Below are 21,588 nucleotides of genomic sequence, written 5' to 3' on the forward strand. Positions count from 1 at the left end.
ACTAACTCTGGCTCTAGCTCTAGCTCTAGCTCTAGCTCTAACTCTAACTCTTACTCTAACTAACTCTAGCTCTACCTCTAGCTCTAGCTCTAGCTCTAGCTCTAACTTACTCTAACTCTAACTCTAGCTCTAGCTCTAGCTCTAGCTCCATCTCTAACTCTAACTCTAATTAACTCTAACTCTAACTCGAGCTCGAGCTCTAGCTCTAGCTCAAGCTCTAACTCTAACTAACTCTAACTCTAACTCTACCACTAGCTCTAGCTCTCACTCTAACTCTAACTAACTCTAACTCAAGCTCTAGCTCTGGCTCTAGCTCCAAAACTAACTCTAACTGACTCTAACTCTATCTCTAACTCTAGCTCTAGTTCAAGGTCTAGCTTTAACTCTAACTCTAACTAACTCTAACTCTAACTCTATCTCTAACTCTAACTCTAACTCTAACTCTAACTCTAGCTGTAGCTCTAGCTCTAATTCTAACTAACTCTGGCTCTAGCTCTAGCTCTAGCTCTAGCTCTAGCTCTATCACTAACTTAAACTCTAACTAACTCTAACTCTAGCTCTAGCTCTAGCTCTACCTCTAGCTCTAACTCTAACTCTAACTCTAACTAACTCTAATTCTAACTAACTCAAACTCTAACTCTAAATTTAACTCTAACTCTAGCTCTAGCTCTAGCTCTAGCTCTAACACTAACTAACTGTGGCTCTAGCTCTAGCTCTAGCTCTAGCTCTAGCTCTAACTCTAACTAACTCTATCTCTAACTCTAGCTCTAGCTCTAGCTCTAGCTCTAGCTCTAACTCTAACTCTAATTAACTAAATTTAACTCACGCTCGAGCTCTAGCTCTAGCTCAAGCTCTAACTCTAACTAACTCTAACTCTAACTAACTCTAACTCTAACTCTAACTCTAGCTCTAGCTCTAGCTCTACAATAGCTCTAGCTCTAACTCTAACTCTAACTCTATCTCTAACTCTAACTCTAACTCTAACTCTAACTAACACTAACACTAGCTCTATCTCTAGCTCTAGCTCTAACTAACTCTAACTCTAGCTCTAGCTCTAGCTCTAGCTCTAGCACTTGCTCTAACTCTAATTAACTCTAAATCTAACTCGAGCTCTAGCTCTAGCTCAAGCTCTAACTCTAACTAACTCTAACTCTAAGTAACTCTAACTCTAACTAACTTTAGCTCTAGCTCTAGCTTTAGCTCTAATTCTAACTAACTCTAACTCTAGCTCTAGTTCTAGCTCTAGCTCTAGCTCTAACTCTAACTCTAACTAACACTAGCTCTAGCTCTAGCTCTAGCTCTAGCTCTAACTAACTCAAACTCTAGCTCTAGCTCTAGCTCTAATTAACTCTAACTCTAACTCGACCTCAAGCTCTAGCTCAAGCTCTAACTCTAACTAATTCTAAATTTGACTAACTCTAACTCTAACTCTAGCTCTAGCTCTAGCAATAGCTCTAACTCTAACTCTAACTAACTCTAGCTCTAGCTCTAGCTCTAACTAACTCTAACTCTAACTCTAGCTCTAGCACTAGCTCTAATTCTAACTAACTAACTCTAGCTCTACCTCTAGCTCTGGCTCTAGCTCTAACTCTAACTCTAACTCTAACTAACTCTAACTCTAACTATCTCTAACTCTAGCTCTAGCTCTAGCTCTAGCTCTAGCTCTAGCTCTAGCTCTAGCTCTAGCTACCTCTAACTCTAACTCTAGCTCTAGCTCTAGCTCTAGCTCTAGCTTTAACTCTAACTAACTCTAGCTCTAGCTCTAGCTCAAGCTCAAGCTCTAACTCTAGCTCTACCTCTAACTAAATCTAACTCTAACTAACTATAACTCTAACTCTATCTCTAGCTTTAGCTCTAGCTCTAGCTCAAACTCTAACTAACTCTAACTCTAACTAACTCTAACTCTAGCTCTATCTCCAGTTCTAACTCTAACTCGAAGTAACTCTAACTCTAGCTCTAGCTCTAGCTCTAGTGCTAGCTCTAACTCTAACTCTAGCTCTAGCTTTAGCTCTAGCTTTAGCTCTAATTCTAACTAACTCTAGCTCTAGCTCTAGCTCTAGCTCTAGCTCTAACTCTAACTCTAACTCTAACTAACACTAGCTCTAGCTCTAGCTCTAGCTCTAGCTAACTCTAAATCTAGCTCTAGCTCTAGCTCTAACTCTAATTAACTCTAACTCTAACTCGACCTCAAGCTCTAGCTCAAGCTCTAACTCTAACTAACTCTAACTTTAACTAACTCTAACTCTAACACTAGCTCTAGCTCTAGCAATAGCTCTAGCTCTAACTCTAACTAACTCTAGCTCTAGCTCTAGCTCTAGCTCTAACTCTAACTCTAACTAACTCTAACTCTAGCTCTAGTTCTAGCTCTAACTCTAACTAATTTTAACTCTAGCTCTAGCTCAAGCTCTAGCTCTAACTCTAACTTTAACTTACTCTAACTCTAGGATTAGCTCTAGATCTAGCTCTAGCTCTAGCTCTGGCTCGAGCTCTAACTATAACTGACTCTAACTCTATCTTTAACTCTAGCTCTGGTGCTAGCTCTAACTGTAACTCTAACTCTAACTAACTCTAACTCTAGCTCTAGCTCTAGCTCTAGCTCTAGATCTAGCTCTAGCTCAAACTCTAACTAAATCTACCTCTAGCTCTAGCTCTAGCTCTAGATCTTACTCAAAATCTAAAACTAACTAATTCTAACTCTAGCTCTGACTCTAGCTCTAGCTAAAGCTCTAACTCTAACTACCTCTAACTCTAGCTCTAGCTTTAGCTTTAGCTCTAGCCCTAACTCTAACTCTAACTAACTCTAACTAACTCTAACTCTACCTCTCGCTCTAGCTCTAGCTCTTGCTCTGACTCTAACTAACTCTAACTCTAGCTCTAGCTCTAGCTTCAGCTCTAACTCTAACTCTAACTCTAACTAACTCTAGTTCTAGCTCTAGCTCTAGCTCTACTTCTAACTCTAACTAATTCTAACTCTAGCTCTAGCTCTAGCTCTAGCTCTAGCTCTGACTCTGACTCTAGCTCTAGATCTAGCTCTAGCTCTAGCTCTAACTCTAACTAACTCTAATTCTAACTAACTCTAACTCTAACTCTAACTCTAGCTCTAGCTCTAGCTCTAGCTCTAGCTCTAGCTCTAGCTCTAGGTCTAGCTCTAGCTCTAATTCTAGCTCTAGCTCTAGCTCTAATTCTAGCTCTAGCTCTAGGTCTAGCTCTAGCTCTAATTCTAGCTCTAGCTCTAGCTCTAGCTCCATCTCTATCTCTAGCTCTAACTCTAACTAACTCTAGCTCTAGCTCTAGTTCTAGCTCTAGCTGTAGCTCTAACTCTAACTCTAACTAACTCTAACTCTAGCTCTAGCTCTAGCTCTAACTCTAACTCTAACTCTAACTAACTCTAACTCTAACTCTAGCTCTAGCTCTAGTTCTAGTTCTAGTTCTAAATCTTACTCTAACTAACTCTACCTCTAGCTCTTGCGCTAGCTCTAGCTATAGCTCCAATGCTAACTCTAACTAAGTATAGCTCTAAATATCTCTAACTCTAAATCTAGCTCTAGCTCTAGCTCTAATTTTGATTCTAATTAAATCTGACTCTAGCTCTAGATCTACCTACAGCTCTAGCTCTAACTCTAGCTCTAGCTCTAGCTCTAGTTCTAACTCTAACTAATAATAATAACTCTAGCTCTAGCTCTAGCTCTTGCTCTAACTCTAACTCTAACTCTAACAAACTCTAACTGTAACTCTAACTTTACCTCTAGCTCTAGCTCTAACTCTAGCTCAAACTATAACTCTAACTCTAACTAAATCTAACTCTAGCTCTAACTCTAGCTCTAGCTCTAACTCTAACTTTAGCTCTAGCCTAGCTCTAGCTCTAACTCTAACTAACTCTAAATTCAGCTCTAGTTACAGCTCTAGCTCCAGCTCTAATAAAACTCTAACTCTAACTAACTCTAACTCTAGCTCTAGCTCTAGCTCTAACTCTACATCTAACTAACTCTAACTCTAAGTAACTCTAACTCTAACTCTATCTCTATCTTTAGCTCTACCTCTAGCTCTAAATCTAACTCGAACTAACTCTAACTCTAACTAACTTTAAACCTAACTCTAGCTCTAGATCTAGATCTAGATCTAGCTCCAAATCTAACTAACTCTAACTCTAGATCTAGCTCTATCTCTAGCTCTAACTCTAACTAACTCTATCTCAAGCTCAAGCTCTAGCTCTAGCTGTAGCTCTAGCTCTAGCTCTAGCTCTAACTAACTCTAACTCTAGCTCTAGCTCTAGTTTTGACTCTAACTAACTCTAACTCTAGCTCTAGCTCTAGCTCTAACTCTAATTCTAACTCTAACTCTAACTTACTCTAACTCTAACTCTAGCTCTAGCTCTAGTTCTAGCTCTAACTCTAACTCTAACTCTAACTAACTCTAACTCTAGCTCTAGCGCTAGCTCTAGCGCTAGCTCTAGCTCTAGCTTTAGCTCTAACTTTAACTCTAACTAACTCTAGTTCTAACTATCTCTGACTCTAACTCTAGATCTAGCTCTAGATCTAGCTCTAGCTCTAGCTCTAACTGTAACTCTAACTAACTCTAGCTCTAGCTCTAGCTGTAGCTCTAGCTCTAGCTCTAACTCTAATTCTAATTAACTCTAACTCTAGCTCTAGCTCTAGATCTACATCTAGCTCTAGCTCTAACTCTAACTCTAACTAACTCTAGGTCTAGCTCTAGCTCTAGCTCTAGCTCTAACTCTAACTCAAACTAACTCTAACTCTAGCTCTAGCTCTAGCTCTAGCACTAACTCTAACTCTAACTCTAAATTTACCTCTAGCTCTAGCTCTAACTCTAACTCTAACTAACTCTAGCTCTTGCTCTAGCTCTAGCTCTAACTCTAACTAACTCTAACTCTAATTCAAGCTCTAGCTCTAGCTCTAGCTCTAGCTCTAACTCTAACTAACTCTAGTTCTAACTATCTCTAAATCTAACTCTAATTCTAGCTCTAGATCTAGCTCTAGCTCTATCTCTAACTGTAACTCTAACTAACTCTAACTCTAGCTCTAGCTTTAGCTCTAACTTTAACTCTAACTAACTATAACTCTAACTCTAACTTTACCTCTAGCTCTAACTCTAACTCTAACTACTCGAGCTCTTGCTCTACTCTAGTTCTAATTTTAACTCTAGCTCTAGCTCTAGCTCTAGCTCTAACTCTAACTAACTGTAACTCTAACTAACTCTAAGTCTAACTCTAACTCTAGCTCTAGCTCTGGCTCTAACTCTAACTAACTCTAGCTCTAGCTCTAGCTCTAGCTCTAGCTCTAGCTCTAGCTCTAGCTCTAGCTCTAGGTCTAGCTCTAGCTATAACTCCAGCGATAACTCTAACTCTAACTCTACCTCTAGTTCTAGTTCTAGCTCTAGCTCTAGCTCTTACTCTAACTAAATCTAACTCTAGCTCTACTTCTAGCTCTAACTCTAACTCTAACTATCTAGCTCTAGCTCTAGCTCAAGCTTTAGCTCTAGCTCTAGCTCTAGCACTAGCTCTAGCTCTAACTCTAACTCTATCTCTAACTATCTCTAACTCTAACTCTAACTCTACCTCTAGCTGTGCTATAGCTCTAGCTCTAGCTCTAGCTCTAAATCTAACTCTAACTAACTCTAACTATAGCTCTAGCTCTAGCTCTAACTCTAACTCTAGCTCTAGCTCTGGCTCTGGCTCTGGCTCTAACTCTAACTCTAACTCTAACTCTAACTCTAACTCTAACTTACTCTAACTCTAGCTCTAGCTCTAGCTTTCAATAACGCTAGCTCTAGCTCCAGCTATAGATCTAGCTCTAGCTCTAACTAACTTTAGCTCTACCTCTAGCTCTGACTCTGACTCTAACTAACTCTAACTATAGCTCTAGCTCTAGCTCTCACTCTAACTAACTCTATCTCTATCTCTATCTCTAGCTGCAACTCTAACTCTAACTAACTCTAACTCTAACTTACTCTAACTCTAACTTTAGCTCTAGCTCTACCTCTTACTAACTCTACCTCTAGCTCTAGCTCTAGCTCTAACTCTTACTAACTCTAACTATAGCTCTAGCTCTAGCTCAAGCTCTAGCTCTAGATCTAGTTCTAGCTCTAGCTCTAACTCTAACTCTAACTAACTCTAACTCTACCACTAACTCTAGCTCTATCTCCATCTCTAGCTCTAGCGATAGGTCTAACTCTAATTCTAACTAACTCTAGCTCTAGCTCTAGCTCTAGCTCTAGCTCTAACTCTGACTACCTTTAACTCTAACTCTAACTCTAGCTCTAGCTCTAGCTCTAACTCTAACTCTAACTTTAACTAACTCTAGCTCTAGCTCTAGCTCTAACTCTAACTAACTGTAATACTAGCTCTAGCTATAACTCTAGCTCTAGCTCTAAATCTAACTCTAACTATAACTATAACTCTACCTTCAGTTATAGCTCTAGCTCTAGCTGTAGTTCTAGCTCTAGCTCTAGCTCTAGCTCTAACTCTAACTCTAACTCTTACTGACTCTAATTCTAGCTCTAACTCTACCCCTAGATGTATCTCTAGCTCTAACTCTAACTAACTCTAACCATCTCTAACTCTAACTCTAGCTCTTGCTCTAGCTCTAGCTATAGCTATAGCTCTAACTCTAACTCAAACTAACTCTAACTGTAACTAACTCTAACTGTAACTCTAACTCTAACACTAGCTCTAGCTCTAGCTATAACTATAGCTATAGCTATATCTCTAACTCTAACTCTAACTAACTCTAGCTCTAGCTCTACCTGTAACTCTAACTAACTTGAATCTAGGTGTACCTCCATATCTAGCTCTAGCGATAGTTCTAACTCTAAATCTAACTAACTCTTACTCTAACTCTAGCTCTAGCTCTATCTCTATCCCTAAATCTAACGAACTCTAGCTCTAGCTCTAACTCTAACTAACTCTAGCTCTAGCTCTAACTCTAACTAACACTAACTCAAGCTCTAGCTCTAACTCTAGCTCTAGCTCTAGCTCTAAAACTAACTAACTCTAACTCTAACTAACTCTAACGCTACCTCTAACTCTAACTCTAACTCTACCTCTTGCTCTAGCCCTAGCTCTAACTCTAATTAACTTTAGCTCTAGCTCTAGCTCTAGCTCTAACTCTAACACTAACTCTAACTAACTCTAACCCTAGCTCTAGCTCTAGCTTTAACTGTAACTCTAACTAACTCTAACTCTAACTCTAGCTCTAACTCTAACTCTAACTCTAACTAACTATAACTCTAGCTCTAGCTCTAGCTCTAGCTCTAGCTCTAGCTCTAGCTCTAGCTCTAACTCTAACTCTACCTAACTCTAACTCTAACTAACTCTAGCTCTAGCTCTAGTTCTAGCTCTAACTCTAACTAATTCTACCTCTAGCTCTAGCTCTAACTCTACCTCTAACTAACTCTAACTCTAGTTGAAGCTCTAGCTCTAGCTCTAGGTCTAGCTCTAACTCTAATTCTAACTAACTCTTACTCTATCTCTAGCTCTAGCTCTAGGTCTAGCTCTAGCTCTAACTCTAACTAACTCTAGCTGTAGCTCTAGCTCTAACTCTAGCTCTAACTCTAACTAACTTTAACTCTACTATAACTCTAGCTCTAGCTCTAGCTCTAGCTCTAACTCTAACTAACTCTAATTTTAACTAACTCTAACTCTAGCTCTAGTTCTAACTCTAGCTCTACCTCTAACTCGAACTCGAACTTTAATTCTAACTAACTCTAATGCTAGCTCTAGCTCTAGCTCTACCTCTACCTCTAGCTCTATTTCTAGCTCTAGCTCTAACTCTAACTGTAATTAACTCTAGCTCTATCTCTAGCTCAAGCTCTAGGTCTGACTCTAACTAACCCTATCTCTAGCTCTAGGTCTAGCTATAGGTCTAGCTCTAGCTCTAGCTCTAGCTCTAGCTCTAGCTCTAGCTCTAGCACTATCTCTAATTCTAACTAACTCTAACTTAAGCTCTAGATCTAGCTCTAGCTCTAGCCCTAGCTCTAACTAACTCTAACTCTAACTAATTCTACCTCTAACTCTAGCTCTAGCTCTAGCTCTAGCTCTAGCTCTAGCTCTAGCTTTAGCTCTAGCTCTAGTTCTAACAATAACTCTAAAAAACTATAACTCTAACTAACTCTAACTCTAGCTCTGGCTCTAGCTCTACCTCTAGCACTAACTCTAACTCTAACTAACTCTAACTCTAGCTCTAGCTGTAGCTCTAGCTCTAACTCTAGCACTAGCTCTAGCTCTAACTCTAACTCTATCAAACTCTTACTCTAGCTCTAGCTCTAGCTCGAGCTCTAACTCTAACTCTAACTCTAACTCTAACTCTAACTCTAACTAACTCGAACTTTAACTCTAGCTCTAGCTCTAGATCTAGATCTAACTCTAACTCTAAATAACTCTAACTCTAGCTCTAAATCTAGCACAAGCTATAGCTCTATCTCTAACTCTAACTAACTCTAACTCTGACTAACTCTAACTCTAGCTCTAGCTCTAGCTCTAACTCTAACTCTAACTAACTCTAACTCTAGCTCTAGCTCTAGCTCTAGCTCTAACTCTAACTCTGACTCTGACTCTAATTCTAACTAACTCTAGCTCTAGCTCTAGCTCTAGCTCTGGCTCTAGCTATAACTCTGACTAACTCTAACTATAACTTTAACTAACTCTAACTCTAGGTCTAGGTCTAGCTCTAGCTCTAGCTCTAAATCTAACTAACTCCAGCTCTAGCTATTGCTCTAACAATAACTAACTCTAACTCTAGCTCTAGCTCTAGCGCTAGCTCTAACTCTAACTCTAACTCTAACTAACTCTAACTCTAGCTCTACCTTTACCTCGAACTCTAACTCTAGCCCTAGCTATAACTATAGCTATAGCTCTAATTGTAACTCTAACTAACTCTAGCTCTAGCTCTAGTTCTAGCTCTAACACTAACTAACTCTAACTCTAACTCTAGCTCTAGCTATACTTCTAGCTCTAGCTCTAGCTCTAACTCTAACACTAACTCTAACTAACTCTAACTCTAGCTCTACCTCTAGCTCTAGCTCTACCTCTAACTCTAAATCTAACTAACTCTAGCTCTAGCTCTAGCTTTAGCTCTAACTCTAATTAACTCTAACTCTAACTCTAGCTTTAGCTCTTCCTCTAGCTCTAGCTCTACCTCTAACTCTAACTAACCCTAACTCTAGCTCTAGCTCTAGCTCTAGCTCTAGCTCTAGCTCTAGCTCTAGCTCTAGCTCTGACTCTGACTCTGACTCTGACTCTAACTCTAACTAACTCTAGCTCTAGCTCTAGCTCTAGCTCTGGCTCTAGCAATAACTCTGACTAACTCTAACTCTAGCTCTAGCTCTAACTCTAACTCTAACTAACTCTAACTCTAGCTCTAGCTCTAGCTCTAGCTCTAACTCTATCTAACTATAACTTTAACTAACTCTAACTCTAGCTCTAGCTCTACCTCTAGCTCAAGCTCTAGCTCTAAATCCAACTAACTCTAAGTCTAGCTTTATCTCTAGCTCTAGATCTAGCTCTAGCTCTAGCTCTAGGTCTAACTCTAACTCTAAATCTAACTAACTCTACCTCTAGCTCTAGGTCTAGCTTTAGCTCTAACTCTAACTAACTCTAACTCTAACTCTAGCTTTAGCTCTTCCTTTAGCTCTAGCTCTACCTCTAACTCTAACTAACTCTAACTCCAGCTCTAGCTCTAACTCTAGATCTAGCTCTAGCTCTAACTCTAGCTCTAGCTCTAGCTCTAGCTCTAGCTCTAGCTCTAACTCTAACTCTAACTCTAAATAACTTTAACTCTAGCTCTAGCTCTAGCTCTGACTCTAATTTTAACTTACTCTAACTCTAGGATTAGCTCTAGCTCTAGCTCTAGCTCTAGCTCTAACTCTAACTAACTCTAACAAACTCTAATTCTAGCTCTAGCTTTAGCTCTAGCTCTAGATCTAGCTCTGGCTCTAACTCTAACTACCTCTGACTCTAGCTCTATATTTAGCTTTAGCTCTAGCCCTAACTCTAACTAACTCTAACTCTAACTCAAACTCTAACTCTAAATCTAACTCTAACTCTAACTCTAACTCTAACTCTAACTCTAACTCTAACTAACTCTAACTCTAACTAACTCAAACTCAAACTCTAACTTTTAACTCTAAGTAACTCTAACTCTAACTAACTCAAACTCTAACTCTAACTCTAACTCTTACTCTAACTCTAGCTCTAGGTCTAACTCTAACTAACTCTGGCTCCAGCTCTCGCTCTAGCTCTAGCTCTAAATCTAATTAACTCTAACTCTAACTCGAGCTCGAGCTCTAGCTCAAGCTCTAACTCTAACTAACTTTAACTTTAACTAACTCTAACTCTAACTCTAGCTCTAGCTCTAGCAATAGCTCTAGCTCTAACTCTAACTAACTCTAGCTCTAGCTCTAACTCTAACCTTAACTCTAACTAACTTTAACTCTATCTGTAGATCTTGCTCTACCTCTAGTTCTAGCTCTAACTCTAACTCTATCTAATTTTAACTCTAGCTCTAGCTCAAGCTCTAGATCTAACTCTAACTTTAACTTACTCTAACTCTACGATTAGCTCTAGATCTAGGTCTAACTCTAGCTCTAGCTCTAACTTTAACTCTAACTCTAACTGACTAACGCTAGCTCTAGCGCTAGCTCTAGCTCTAGCTCTAGCTCTAGCTCTAGCTCTAGCTCTACCTCTAACTCTAACTCTAACTCTAACTCTAATTAACTCTAGCTCTAGCTATAACTCTAACTCTAGCTCTAGATCTAGCTCTAGCTCTAGCTCAAACTCTAACTAAATCTAGCTCTAGCTCTAGCTCTAGATCTAGATCTTACTCAAAATCTAAAACTAACTAACTCTAACTCTAGCTCTGACTCTAGCTCTAGCTCTAGCTCTAACTCTAAATAACTCTAACTCTAGCTCTAGCTTTAGCGTTAGCTCTAGCCTAACTCTAACTCTAACTAACTCTAACTAATTCTAACTCTACCTCTCGCTCTAGCTCTAGCTCTTGCTCTAGCTCTAGCTCTAACTCTAACTCTAAATCTAACTAACTCTAACTCTAACTCTAGCTCTAGCTCTAGCTCTTGCTCTAGTTCTAGCTCATGCTCTAACTCTAACTAACTCTAACTCTAGCTCTAGCTCTAGCTCTAGCTTCAGCTCTAACTCTAGCTCTAACTCTACCTCTCGCTCTAGCTCTAGCTCTAGCTCTTGCTCTTGCTCTTGCTCTTGCTCTAGCTCTAACTCTAACTAACTCTAACTCTAGCTCTAGCTCTAGCTCTAGCTCTAGCTCTAGCTCTAGCTCTAACTCTAACTCTAACTAACTCTAGTTCTAGATCTAGCACTTGCTCTAGCTCTAACTCTAACTAACTCTAACTCTAGCTCTAGCTCTAACTCTAACTGAATCTAACTCTAGCTCTACCTCTACTCTAGCTCTAGCTTTAGCTCTAGATCTAGATCTAGATCTAGCTCTAGCTCTAACAGTAACTCTAACTAACTCTAACTCTAACTAACTCTAACTCTAACTCTAACTCTAACACTAGCTGTAGCTCTAGCTCTAATTTTAACTAACTCTGGCTCTAGCTTTAGCTCTAGCTCTAGCTCTAGCTCTAGCTCTAGCTCTAACTCTACCTCTAACTCGAACTAACTCTAGCTCTAGCACTAGCTCTAGCTCTAGGTCTAACTCTAACTAACTCTAGCTCTAGCTCTAGCTCTAACTCTAACTAAATCTAGCTCTAGCTCTAGCTCTAGCTCTAGCTCTAGCTCTAGCTCTAACTAACTCTAGCTCTAGCTCTAGCTCTAGCTCTAACTCTAACTCTAACTAATTCCAACTTTAGCTCTAGCTCTAGCTCTAGCTCTAACTCTAACTCCAACTAACCATAACTCTAAAACTAACTATAGCTATAGCTATAGCTCTTGCTCTAGCACTAACTCTAACTCTTACTAACTCTAACTCTAGCTCTAGCTCTAGCTCTAGCTCTAGTTCAACTCTAGCTCTAGCTCTAACATTAACTCTAACTAACTCTAACTCTAGTTCTAGCTCTAGCTCTAACTCTAACTCTAACTAACTCTAACTCTAGCTCTAGCTCAAACTCTATCTAACTCTAACTCTATCTATCTCTAACTCTAACTTTCTCTAACTCTAACTCTAGCTGTAGCTCTAGATAGAACTCTAACTAACTCTAGCTCTAGCTCTAGCTCTACCTCTCACTCTAACTCTAACTAACTCTAACTCTAGCTCTAGCTCTAGCTCTACATCTAGCTTTGGCTCTAGCTCTAATTCTAACTCTAACTACCTCTAACTCTATCTCTAGCTCTATCTCTAGCTCTAGCTCTAACTCTAACTCTAACTAACTCTAACTCTAGCTCTAGCTCTAGTTCTTGCTCTAACTCTAACTCTAACTAACTGTAACTCTAACTCTAGCTCTAGCACTAGCTCTAGCTCTATCTCTAACTCTAACTCTAACTAACTCTAACTCTAGCTCTAGCTCTAGCTCTAGCTCTAGCTCTAGCTCTAGCTCTAGCTCTAACTCTCTCTCTAAATCTAACGAACTCTAACTCTAGCTCTAGCTCTAGTTCCAGCTATAACTCTAACTTTAACTAACTCTAACTCTAACTAACTATAACTCTAGCTCTAGATTTAGCTCTAGCTCCAGCTATAACTCTAACTAAAAGTAGCTCTAGCTCTAGCTCTAGCTGTAGTTATAACTCTAACTCTAACTAACTCTAACTCTAGGTCTAGCTATAGCTCTCGCTCTAGCTATAGCTCTAACTCTAACTCTAACTCTAACTCTAACTCTAACTAACTCTAACTCTAGCTCTAGCTCTAGCTCTAGCTCTAACTCTAACTCTAAATCAAACTAACTCTAACTCTAACTCTAACTCTAGCTCTTGCTCTAGCTCTTGCTCTAGTTCTAGCTCTTGCTCTAACTCTAACTAACTCTAACTCTAGCTCTAGCTCTATCTCTAACTCTAACTCTAACTAGCTCTAATTCTATCTAACTCTAACTCTAGCTCTAGCTTTAGCTCTAGATCTAGCTCTAGCTCTAACTCTAACTAATACTAGCTCTAGCTCTAGCTCTAACTCTAACTATAACTATAACTAACTCTAACTCTAGGTCTAGCTCTACCTCTAGCTCTAGCTCTAACTGTAACAAACTCTAACTCTAACTATAGCTCTAGCTCTTGTTCTAGCTCTAACTCTAACTCTAACTAACTCTAACTCTAACTAACTGAAACTCTAATTCTAGCTCTTGCTCTAGCTCTAGCTCTAACTCTAACTCTAACTAACTGTAACTCTATCTAACTCTTGCTCTAGCTATAGCTCTAGCTCTACCTCTAGCTCTAGCTCGAGCTCTAGCTCTGGCTCTGGCTCTGGCTCTAGTTCTAACATTAACTCTAAATCTAACTAACTCTAATTCTAACTCTAGCTCTAGCTCTAGCTCTAGCTCTAACTCTAACTCTAAATCAAACTAACTCTAACTCTAACTCTAACTCTAGCTCTAGCTCTAGCTCTTGCTCTAGTTCTAGCTCTTGCTCTAACTCTGACTAACTGTAAATCTAGATCTAGCTCTAGCTCTAGCTCTAGCTCTAACTCTAACTTTAACTAACTCTAACTCTAACTCTAGCTACAGCTTTAACTCTAGCTTTAGCTCTAGCTCTAGCTCTTGCTCTTACTCTAACTAATACTAGCTCTAGCTCTAGCTCTAACTCTAACTCTAACTAACTCTAATTCTAGGTAAAGCTATAGCTCTCGCTCTAGCTATAGCTCTAACTCTAACTCTAACTCTAACTAACTCTAACTCTAACTCTAACTCTAGCTCTAGCTCTAGCTCTTGCTCTAGCTCTAGCTCTAACTCTAACTAACTCTAGCTCTAGCTATAGCTCTAGCTCTTGTTCTAGCTCTAACTCTAACTCTAATTAACTCTAATTCTAACTAACTGAAACTCTAACTCTAGTTCTTGCTCTAGCTCTAGCTCTAACTCTAACTCTAACTCTAACTAACTCTAACTCTAACTAACTCTTGCTCTAGCTCTAGCTCTAGCTCTAGCTCTGGCTCTAGCTCTAACACTAACTCTAAATCTAACTAACTCTAACTCTAGCTCTAGCTCTAACTCTAGCTCTAACTCTAACTCTAACTCTAACTAACTCTAGCTCTAGCTTTAGCTCAAGCTCTAGCTCTAACACTAACTAACTCTAACTCTTGCTCTAGCTGTAGCTCTAGCACTAACTCTACCTCTAAATAACTCTAACTCTAACTAACGCTAACTCTAGGTCTAGCTCTAGCTCTAGCTCTAGCTCAAGCTCTAGGTCTAACTCTAACTAACTCTAACTCTAGCTCTAACTCTAACTAAATCTAGCTCTAGCTCTAGCTCTAGCTCTAGCTCTAACTCTAACTAACTCTAGCTCTAGCTCTAGCTTTAGCTCTAACTCTAACTCTAACTAATTCCAACTTTAGCTCTAGCTCTAGATCTAGCTCTAATTCTAACTAACTGTAACTCTAACACTAACTCTAGCTATAGCTCTAGCTCTTGCTCTAGCACTAACTCTAACTCTTACTAACTCTAACTCTAACTAACTCTAACTCTAGCCCTAGCTCTAGCTCTAACTCAAACTCTAACTAACTCTAACTCTAGCTCTAGCTAAAACTCTAACTAACTCTAACTCTAACTATCTCTAACTCTAACTTTCTCTAACTCTATCTCTATCTCTAGATAGAACTCTAACTAACTCTAGCTCTAGCTCTAGCTCTAGCTCTAGCTCTAGCTCTAACTCTAACTAGCTCTAACTCTAGCTCTAGCTCTAGCTCTAGTTCTTGCTCTAACTCTAACTCTAACTCTAACTCTAGCTCTAGCACTAGCTCTAGCTCTATCTCTAACTCTAACTCTAACTAACTCTAACTCTAGCTCTAGCTCTAGCTATAACTCTCTCTCTAAATCTAACTAACTCTAACTCTAGCTCTAGCTCTAGCTCTAGCTCTTGCTCCAGTTCTAGCTCTTGCTCTAACTAACTCTAACTCTAGCTCTAGCTCTAGCTCTAAATCTAACTAACTCTAACTCTAACTAACTCTAACTCTAACTACAGCTCTAGCTCTCGCTCTAGCTCTAACTCTAAGTAACTCTAGCTCTAGCTCTAGCTCTAGCTCTAGCTCTAGCTCTAGCTCTTGCTCTAGCTCTAACTCTAACTCTAACTAACTCTAACTCTAACTCTAACTCTAACTCTAACTAACTCTAGCTCTAGCTCTAACTAACTCTAACTCTAGCTCTACCTCTAGCTCTAGCTCTAACTCTAACTCTAACTAACTCTAACTTTAGCTCTAGCTCTAGCTCTAGCTCTAGCTCTAACTCTAACTAACTCTAGCTCTACCTTTAGTTCTTGCTCTAACTCTAACTCTAACTAACTCTAACTCTAGCTCTAGCTCTAGCTTGAACTCTAACTCTAACTCTAACTAACTCTAACTCTAACTCTAGCTCTAGCTCTAGCTCTAGCTCTAACTTTAACTCTAACTCTAACTAACTCTTACTCTTACTCTAGCTCTTGCTCTAGCTCTAGCTCTAACTCTAACTTTAACTAACTCTAACTCTAACTCTAGCTATAGCTTTAACTCTAGCTTTAGCTCTAGCTCTAGCTCTAGCTCTAACTCTAACTCTAACTCTAACTAACTCTAACTCTAGCTCTACCAGAAACTCTAGCTCTACCTCTAGCTCTAACTCTAACTAACTCTAGCTCTAGCTCTAACTCTAACTCTAACTAACTCTAACTAACTCTTGCTCTAGCTCTAGCTCTAGCTGTAGCTCTATCTCTATCTCTATCTCTATCTCTAGCTCTAGCTCTAGCTCTAGCTCTAGCTCTAGCTCTAACTCTAACTAACTCTAACTCTAGCTCTACCAGAAACTCTAGCTCTACCTCTAGCTCTAACTCTAACTGACTCTAGCTCTAGCTCTAGCTCTAGCTCTAACTCTAACTAATTCCAACTCTAGCTCTAGCTCTAGCTCTAGCTCTAACTCTAACTCTAACTAACTGTAACTCTAACACTAACTCTAGCTATAGCTCTAGCTCTTGCTCTAGCACTAACTCTAACTCTTACTAACTCTAACTCTAACTAACTCTAACTCTAACTCTAGCTCTAGCTCTAGCTCTAGTTCAAACTCTAGCTCTAGCTCTAGCATTAACTCTAACTAACTCTAACTCTAGCTCTAGCCCTAGCTCTAGCTCTAACTCAAACTCTAACTAACTCTAACTCTAGCTCTAGCTCAAACTCTAACTAACTCTAACTCTAACTATCTCTAACTCTAACTTTCTCTAACTCTATCTCTAGCTCTAGATAGAACTCTAACTAACTCTAGCTCTAGCTCTAGCTCTAGCTCTAGCTCTAGCTCTCACTCTAACTCTAACTCTAACTAGCTCTAGCTCTAGCTCTAGCTCTAGCACTAGCTCTATCTCTATCTCTAACTCTAACTCTAACTAACTCTAACTCTAGCTCTAGCTCTAGCTATAAGTCTCTCTCTAAATCTAACTAACTCTAACTCTAGCTCTAGCTCTAGCTCTAGCTCTAGCTCTTGCTCTAGTTCTAGCTCTTGCTCTAACTCTAACTAACTCTAACTCTAGCTCTAGCTCTAGTTCTAGCTCTAACTCTAACTTTAACTAACTCTAACTCTAACTAACTATAACTATAGCTCTAGCTTTAGCTCTAGCTCCAGCTCTAACTCTAACTAATACTAGCTCTAGCTCTAGCTCTAGCTCTAGCTCTAGCTGTAGCTCTAACTCTAACTAACTCTAACTCTAGGTCTAGCTATAGCTCTCGCTCTAGCTATAGCTCTAACTCTAACTCTAACTAACTCTAACTCTAACTCCAGCTCCAGCTCTAGCTCTAGCTCTAGCTCTAGCTCTAGCTCTAGCTCTAACTCTAACTCTAACTCTAACTAACTCTAACTCTAGCTCTAGCTACACTCTAGCTCTAGCTCTAGCTCTAGCTCTAACTCTAACTAACTCTAACTCTAACTAACTCTTGCTCTAGCTGTAGCTCTAGCTCTAGCTCTGGCTCTAGCTCTAACTCTAACTCTAACTAACTCTAACTCTAACTATCTCTAACTCTAGCTTTAGCTCTAGCTCTAGCTCTAGCTACCTCTAACTCTAACTCTAACTCTAGCTCTAGCTCTAGCTCTAACTCTAACTAACTCTAACTCTAGCTCTAGCTCTAGCTCCAGTTCTAACTCTAACTCGAACTAACTCTAATTCTAGCTCTAGCTCTAATGCTAACTAACTCTAGCTCTATCTCTATCTCTAGCTCTAGCTCTAGCTCTGACTCTAACTCTACCACTATCACTATTTCTTTGTCTCCTTCATCTCCTCTTCCTCCTCTTCCTTGTCTTCTTCTTTCCCTCCTCCTCTTCTTACTTCTCCTCCTTCTCCTCCTTTTCCTCTTAAGAAAATATATTATAAGACTGAGACTCTTCAAATAGAGTATACTGTGGGTCTCCTAGGCTGGATTGTAAATGTTCACAATGATTTTTTCCTAGTTTTCAGGATTGAACCCAGGCCTTCATGCTCACACAGGAAGCATTTTACTGACTCACTATTTCTCCAGCTCAACACTCAGAATCTTTGAAGTATCCCAGATATAAATGCTGCACTTTTACAAATAGCTGTTTTCATTGTTATAGCACTGAATTGGGTGCACATTAACTTGTTCATTTGGGGATTATAAAATTAAGAATTAAAACGATAAGGTCACCAGTTTTAGGACTCAGTAATCCAGCCAATCTACTCTTTGTGATGATTAATTTTTGTTGTCAAATACATGGATCTGGAATCAAAATTAAAATACAAGCTACCAGAAATGTCCCTGAGGGATTTATTTTTAAAATCAAATTACTAAAGCAGAAAGACTTATCCTAAATTTTGATGGCCCCTTCTGATAGCAGCCCAGATAAAACAACATGGAAAAAGAAAAAAAACTGATTTTTGCCTGATTATGCTTATTTTGTCTGAAAAGTTCATCTACATTTTTACTGTGACTCTTCTTCACTGATAAAAGAGGGCAATTTCTTCAGCCTTCAAACATAAACTGAAGACCAACAGATCTCCAGTATTTTATAGGCCTCCAACCTCATAGACTGAGCAACATGAATATTGGTCTCAGTTTTCTTGGTACTTTCATTTTCTTGGGATGTGGAGATTGGACTGACATCTCTGAAGATAGTAGATGTGTGCTCTACCTATGATGTGCATCATGTAGTCTTCCTTACGGTTGACCCCTTGCTCATCTTTCTTCTATATTATTCTGAATCTAATTTGAATAGAAAGATGTTTTGAGAAACCAAATGTATTTAGTTATTTGGGAATTTATCCATCCATCCATCCATCCATAAGTATACACACACACACAGTCGGGCAGTGGAAGGTTATCCTGGTTCTTGGGTTGTGGGTATTCAGCTACGCCCCCAGAACCCAGGCTCCTGACACAAGGTCTAATCTCCATTCAACCTGCACCCTTCCTTCATGTAGGGCACAGGTAGAGGGCATGATTGACAGGCCTCAGGCCCTAGAGAGATGTACATACTAATGAGGTACCTGAAGGCCAGAGGGTGGAGTCAATTAAGCATTCCTCCCCAGCCCCTTCCCCCTCTTTCCCTCCCTATTTAACTCAGGACTGCCCTGGGTTTTACATCCAGATCCATCCAACATCCGTCATGTCAACAAACCCATTTTGGAAACTCATGTTGTTGGGGCTGTGTCGTGAGGAACCATGGAGCCACAGCAGCCAGGCCTATCTTCCCCCTGGAGGAACCCAGAGCATTCCCAGCCAACTACACACAGCCTGGCATGAGGAACCCTGCAAGTCTCCAGCCACAATTACCTACAGCTGGTACAACCAACATGGACCACGAACACCCACAAGTCTACAAGAATCGTCCTGGCTGAGTCTGCTAAGCAGGTAACTTCCCATGAGGCTTGACACCAGAGGTCTCTCTTCTCATCGCACCCCTCCTGCGCCTGTCCCTGCTAAAATCAGGCTGAGTTTGTTCCCTGCCCAAGTGCGAGCCCTGTTTCCACTTGGTGCCATGTGAGCACGCTTGCTTTGCTTCTGCTCCTCTGGGGTAGACCCAGCCTCCCTGAGACATCCAACCTTGACAAAAGATGTCTTGACCAACGTGAAACTCGATTACCCATGCAACCAAGCAAGTACAGTAACCTATCTCCCGTGGGGTGCTGCCAGAGCCTCTTTCTTCTCCCCTCACCCTCATTTCTCTCAGCTGTGGGCTAGCTGGTCGCACTCCCACATGCCCCATCTCAGTCCTTCCTCAGCCTCTCGGTGGTCTGAGAGACCAAGGGTCTGAGACCAGCCGATCCATATAGATAGATAGATAGATAGATAGATAGATAGATAGATAGATAGATGATAGATAGATAGATAGATCCCTCCTGTATAGCTGCTCTCATGATTCCTATGAGGATTTGAAAAAAAACCAAATGTCCTCCATAAACTCAAGCATTTGGATATTTGATATCAGTTGGTAGTGCTGTTTTAGATCCTTTTGAAGTATGATCTTGTTGCAAGAAGTACATCACTCAGGGTAGATGTCAAAAAAGAATCTATGGCCTTGGTGCACTTCCTATTTGCTTTCTATTATTTGTGCTTGGGATTGGTGATGTGATCTCTCAGCTTTCTGTTCCTGCCACTATGCCTGTCAATTGCTGCCATCCCTCTCTGTCATGATTGACTTCCATTTCTTTGGAGCTGTAAAGAAAAGCAAACTATTCTAAGTTGTCATGTTCCTTGTATTTTAACACAGCAAAACAGAAGTAACTAATGCACACCTTCACTTACCAATTCTTCCCTACCATATGTGTTCTTTTATAAACCCACTGACTCGATTTAATGACACCAGTATATGAATGAGTATTGGGCCACCTGGTAGAACATGGGTAGACAACCAATAGTTACATCCTTGTAGAAAACTTACTTTTCATTCACCAGCAACCAATAACCAATAGCTCTTCTATTAGTAATGAACACTTGATTGACAGTTTTGTGTGAAATTGCTGATGTAAATTTTATTTTCTCATTGCTGATAATTTGAAGTTCATATTAGGTACTGGAGTTTCATGAAACTTTTATATCTTCTCTCTAAACTTTAAGTATATGTGCTCTGTATTTAATCCCTTGAAGTAGATATTATTTCTCAGGAACGGGTCATCTTGTTTTTGAGATAGGATCTCTCCCAGACCTGTACTTTCTAAGTAGTTATATGAACTGACTGACTAGTAAATCTTAAAGATCAGCCTCTCTCTACCTCAGCAGTGGCTAGGATTATAATCATGACCTACCACACCAAGTGAATTAAACTGCATGATACACACTATATAAATTAAGCTGTCACTCCAGATTTCCTCATTTCTAGTGCTAATGAAAAATCCTGTAATAACAAATCCTACATCACAGAGTAACAGACTTTTGTTTTCTACAGAACTGACATGTAGGCAAACATACTATTGAAGATACATACTGATCTTCCTTTTGTGGAAACATTTCCATTCCCACAATGTTGGTCTAGCCCTATAATGCCTTACTGCAAGTCCTGACTTCTTTTTCATTGTCCCAGGGTACATTACACCCTCCTCAAATCAAACACTAAGAAGGTTGCAGTTGGCAATCATCCATTAGTTTTGTGACATGTTGCTAATTAGACTACAATTGATGTTTACACCATTTCATAGGAACTATGGAAATATTGATCTGTCTTCTTATTGTAGGTCTAAACACCTTTACAGAGGATCTCTATTTTAAATTTCATTACAAGAAGAACATCTAGCTTCAGGCATAGCAAAATGAATTATATTAGTTACATTTTTTTTTTACTGTTATGATAAAACACCATGACCAAAGGCAAATTAGGGATGACATCATTTATTTTGACTTATGGTTCGAGAGTAAGTATGGATATATCATGGTGAGCGGTAATGTACCACAGGGCAGGCATAGAGGCAGATACAGGGAGCTGAGAGATCACATTTTTAATTATGAACATGAAGCAGAGATAACAAACTGGAAGTAAGATGATGCTGTGAGTTCTCAAGTGTCACCCTTCAGTGACATACTTCATCTATCAAGGCTCTGTTACTTAAACCTCCACAAACAGTACAAGTAACTAGTGACAAATCTTCAAATAAATGAGGCTCAAGAAGCATTTTTATTCAAACCATCATGTTTCGTTCTCTGGCCCCCAAAGGCTCGTGAGCATATCATAATACATAATGCACATAGTCCAGCATCAAACATCTCTGCAGATATTCACAGTCACTAACATCCTGTCTCTCACATATATTTGACCTGTCACTGTCTCCCTCAAATCATGCCACATCTATTGAAATCTTTTGCAAGGACACATTTTCTTGTCTTAATACTTTAAACAACCACATCTTTTCAAGTATCATTGGCAAAAACAAATATCAACATGTGTATATCGAAAGTATAGGAAATATATTGTAAATAGTTAGCAAAATGACATTGTTTGCAAAGAGACACCATGACAAAAATGACCTATAGATAAAAGAGTTTACTGGAGTTTCTGGTTTTAATGGTCAGA

Source organism: Arvicanthis niloticus, chromosome 10, assembly GCF_011762505.2.
Source record: "Arvicanthis niloticus isolate mArvNil1 chromosome 10, mArvNil1.pat.X, whole genome shotgun sequence".
NCBI classification, from domain to species: domain Eukaryota; kingdom Metazoa; phylum Chordata; class Mammalia; order Rodentia; family Muridae; genus Arvicanthis; species Arvicanthis niloticus.